The sequence below is a fragment of the Protobothrops mucrosquamatus genome, unplaced genomic scaffold (assembly GCF_001527695.2).
Source record: "Protobothrops mucrosquamatus isolate PMUCROS unplaced genomic scaffold, P.Mucros_1.0 scaffold1238, whole genome shotgun sequence".
Classification (NCBI taxonomy): Eukaryota; Metazoa; Chordata; class Lepidosauria; order Squamata; family Viperidae; genus Protobothrops; species Protobothrops mucrosquamatus.
This window is the reverse complement of record NW_015387445.1, coordinates 1-5,192: the sequence shown is the minus strand read 5'-3', so window position 1 is coordinate 5,192 and position 5,192 is coordinate 1.

The window sequence follows — 5,192 nt, the reverse complement described above, 5'->3', positions numbered from 1 at the left end:
TAACTTCAAAATCTTTTTTAATTTAAATTCATCTGAATCCTTAATCCATTTACAGAAAACTTTCTAAAATCAACACTGTAATAACCCTTTTGCTGTGTATTGCAAAAAAGAAAAACCTCTTTAAAACTGTATACATATCATTTTCTTACTTTTTAAATGGATTGAAGAGAAACACTCAGCAAGTGCCAAACTTGCAGTACTGATGAGTTTTTTTTTAATCTTTAACAAACAATAAGGGGGGAAAGCTCCAAAGCGATTAAAAAGATGAAGTTTGGTTGACCTTTGAGACCCTCTAAGAGGCTAGAAGATTAATAGTTCAAAGTACAATGGAATCCCATGACTCCCAGCTGTTTGCAAGGGACCAGTAAAACATCAGTTTCTGTTACCTACTCACCAAAAAGAGCTGTCTGGAGTATGCATAGGTAATCCAAAGATCTCCCCATCCGGAGAGAGAATTTTTGGCAATCTGGATCCAGTATCCAGCTGCCTTTCAGCTGCAATATCTCCCAGTCATTTTGCCATTCCTCACTTGAAGTGACTTCAAAATACAGGTAGTCTTTGGCTTACAACCATGGTTAAGCCCCAAATTTATGTTGCTAAGTGAGACATTTGTTAAGTGAATTTTGCCCCATTTTATGACCTTTTTTGCCACCGTTGTTAAATGAATCACTGCAGGTATTAGGTTAGAGACACGGTTGTTAAGTGAATCTGGCTTCCCCATTGACTTTGCTTGTCAGAAGGTGATCACATGACCCCGGGATACTGCAACCGTCATAAATATGAGTCAGTTGCCAAGTGTCTGAATTTTGATCACATGACCCTGGGGATGCTGCAACGGTCATAAGTGTGAAAAATATCATAAGCCACTTTTTTTAGTGCCGTTGTAACTTCAAACGGTCACTAAATGAACTTGCAAGTCGAGGACTACCTGTATTAGTTTTTCTACAATGGGCATAGAGAAAGAAATTGAATCAGCTAGTTTCCCATCCAATTTACCAGCTTCTTCCTCAAGCCATAGAGAAAGATCTTCAGCCATCAGCTCCTTGAGCTGCAAATAAATTTTCAAACGCTTCCTTTTTGCTGTTCCGAAGGGATTTATCAATCCTTTCATTCTCCATCGTTCAGTCAGAACTGAAGAATTCTTGGATAAGAAGGGAAACGTTTTCAAGGAATAAACCAAGAAAATCCTGCTGCCTTTTGAAAAAGCACCTTTGGGACAACCATGACCTGGATGATTGACAATCTCCATAGACGTTGGTTGGGACTTTTTGAAAGCCTGATTGCTATGTCAAAGGGAAAGCCATTTCAAGTGGTGATTTTGCTCAGCAGAGCAATCATCACCATCTCCCTGCCTCCCTGCCTGCAATAGAATGGTACCATCCTGAGATGGCTGAACCCTTGGTTGGATGAAATGTGAACAGGACAACATGCACAACAACACACAGGGGTTTGAATACAAGGAGTATATATTTGTAGCCTGTGATCTGGCAACCATTCTTTTTTTCTTCCTCCAATTTTATATAATATAAAAGGGAAGGAGGAATCAAAATATATGATAAAGATTTTCAGAAGGCTTTTCTCAATCATTGAAATCCTGTTGATCACCCATGGGCAAAAAAACATAGTTTCATCTACTGTGGTTAGGTGAATTAACCGCTGTTGGATGGACTTGCTCAAAAATAAACCATAATTCATAGTTAGGTTTATGCCAGGTACCCAAATTTCCCCTTTGAGATACTGCTTTTTAATTGAAAGCTTTTAAAAACCAGTGTATAAGCAACAGACTGGCTGCATGGTGTCTGATAATCATGTCAATACATGTTCCAAATGATCTCCCCAACTGCTGGAAGTAGTTATATTTTAAATATGCTCAATACATTGCTTGTTTTGAACTAGTTTTCCATCAAGCCTTATTATGCCTGAAGGATGCAGAAAGCCCACTGCAGCTCATAGTAACTTCCCTCACCAATTCCCCAAGCCCCCCCACCCCCCAACCTTTAGACGCTGACATTCTTTTAAGCGAGGCTTCCAGATATCGAAACACAGACATCCTGCTTGGAAAGTGTGAGTTGTCCCACACAGAGTAGGGGGTCTTCCTCAGTGTAATCAAGGAGTTGGAGATTGACTTCCCTGCCAGTGCAAAAACCTATTACATTCTGGAATTGGTTAAGTAATTCATTCTTCTGTTTCTGCTTCTCTGGTAATCATGTTTTATGATTCATGCTTCTATATGTGAAGGGGGCTGGACTAGAAGATCTCCAAGGTCCCTTCCAGCTCTATTCTATTCTATTCTAAAATTTCTTGGCTAGGGGGATTACACATTTTTTTAAAAATGGGACTTGAGAGATGCAATCAAGCACCCAGGAGCGGGACCCAAAGTTTTGGCTCTAGCTTGTTGTTGTTGTTTTTTAAAAAAAATAATGGAAGTAGTCCTTATTATAAACTGGACTCCTTGATTGTAATATTTATAATAGCAGATTCTTGTTATTTCACAGGCTAGTTCCAAAAACATCCTTGTCATCACCTCCATGGCCTGAAATCAAGCTACCAGATCCGGCAGAAGAGGCAGAACATCACAGAGGTAAATAATCTGTACCCACTCAAAAAAACATAAAGTATGACCCTTCTGTTTGTTTCATTTTGATATTGTCACTGCCTCCCTTTTGTTTCTGCTTTTGATTTAATAAAGACATGTAATCATTAGCACAGAATAACAGAAGAAACACAAGCAACATTAGTATTAGTGAAGTTGTCTTCAGGAGTTTCATACAGAAAGTGGCTAGATTTGTCTTCTAGATATTGACGTGGTGTGCCCTCTTAGTGAATGCAATCACTATTGGCAGATTGTTATGTAATCAGCATTGCTTCCTTAAAGACCCAACCCTACCTCTTATGTTTCATAATCCCAAAAAGAAAGCCCTCACTTTGATTGGTGCTAACTGTGCCCCGTCTGAGAACATGTGAATGAAACAGTGTCTTTTGCTAGACTTGAACAGTTGCCATGCAATCCCACTGATGATAGGTTTTGAGTTCAATGGTCAAAGTCCCACGCTACATCTTCGTGCTGTGTATTTTTCAGGACTATGCCAACCCAAGAAATAGTGCAGCTTTTGTAAGGAGATGCTCACAAGTTGAGGTGCCTGTGGTCCTGCCTAGACTGCAGCCAACCTTCCTGGCTTTAGATCAGTGGTTCTCAACCTGTGGGTCGGGACCCCATTTGGGGTCGATCGACCATTTCACAGGGGTCGCCAAGCAAGGCTGTCCGCCATTTTTTTTGTCCGCCATTTTTCCCCCCTTTTCTGGCGGGTGCCTTACCTCCCTTGGGCTGGGCCAGCTGGTGGTTGGCCTGCTCCGTCTCTGCCGCTTGCCAGCTACGCCTCAGCCGGCGCAGGGGGCGGAACCACGCATGCGTGGCTCTCCCGGGCAGGGAAAGTCCTCGACTTACGACCGGTTGGGTAGTCCTCGACTTACGACCAGTTTAGTCCTCGACTTACGACAGGTTGGGGTCGCGGCATTAAAAAGGTTGAGAACCACTGCTTTAGATCCAATGCAGTGTGCATTTCCCCTTACCTTAACGTTGTTTTAGAATCAGTTCTTTTAAATCCTAAGAAAAGCAGCATTGTGAATGCTGTAATAGGAATATTCATCTAAGGCAGCTATTCTCCCATACTCTTCTCAATGCATGTATTTCGTTTAGAGAGCCATGGTGGTCTGTAATTTAAAATGTTCCCGACTAGTAGTGGGAAGACACAGGTTCTACACCTTCAGCCACAAAAGGAACCAATCATTCCCTCTCAGCCTAAACTATCTCAAGTCTTGTTTCAGGGCAAAAAAAAAAAAAAAAAACCAACAGGGAACAATCTAAGTACCATTTTGAGCTCCTGAACAAAATGTGGAATATAAATCAAATAAGTTTAATTAGTCAATAATTAAATTTAACTCATTTACCAATTTTCTTCCAGAGATTGTACAAAACGTGAATGAGTTAATTGCCACTGGGCAATATGGAAGACTGTTTGCAGTTGTTCACTTTGCCAGCAGACAGTGGAAAATAACCAGTGAAGACTTGATTTTAATTGAAAACCACATACCTGCTGAATGTGGAGACAGAATCAGAATGGAAAAGGTAGGCTTCATGTTAGCAGTCATTTTTTTCTCCCTATGTTAATCCAAAAGATTACTTTGCCATGAACGTATCATTAAATCAGTGTAACGCACTGCCTCCATCTCACCATGTCATTAGCTACCTGTTAGCATATCCCGCAAGAGTGCATGTCCTGTGACGGGAGTAAATACTGTAGTAGAAACAGGGAGACAGAGCTGAAAACATTAAAGAATGCTGGGAACTATTTATTGAAAACATCAAAATGGTTTTCTGCTGATGGCTAGACAGAAAAAGATGATCATACATCACAAAGCCCATAGGAACCCTTTTAAGATTCAAATGGCATTGCAAGAAAAAAAAAGAATAAAGTGATAAGTGATGAACTGTGGAAGAAAGGTTGCTGATAGACCTGTGGTCTAGATAGGCAAGATAGGAGTGGAGAAGCATTAATAGTCCTTACCTGTTTCCTTACCTGTTTCCATTAATCCGGCCGGTTTTCCAAAGAATATCTGCGCATGCTCAAGATGGCGGATCGCCAGCGGAACGCTCCGTAAGGATTTTGATCCGGCAAGTGGACATGGGGTGTTTTGGGGGTGCCTCGGGGGGGCTTGCGGTGATGAGCGGGTGGGCGAACCCCCGCTCGGTCCCGTTCTAGCCCACCCGGCCCGTTTTAGGCCCGCCCTGACCCGTTCGGCTCCTCTCTAGCCTGGGCCCGGTTCCAGCTCGGGCCCAGTGTAGACGACCGCAGCCGGAAGAACGCGGCCTGCTCGACTACGGCCTAACTGGGAGGACTCGGCCGCAAAGCTGGGAGGACTCGGGCGGCGTGGAGAGGACTTGGGCGGCCGGAAAGAGCTCGGGCGGCATGAAAGACTCCGGCCGGGACGATTCTTGGGCGGCTGGAGCGACTTGGGCGGCCGGGAGGAACTCCGGCCAGGAAGATCTTGGGCGGCCCGGTGGTGGAGGCCTGGTCCGGACTATATTATTCGGCTCCCCGGCCGGGCGCGGGCCTGTTCCGGTGGGCCGGACGGCCTGGCGTTCGGCTTACCTTCGGCCCGTTTTCGTGGCTTAGAAGGGCGGCCTGGAAGTA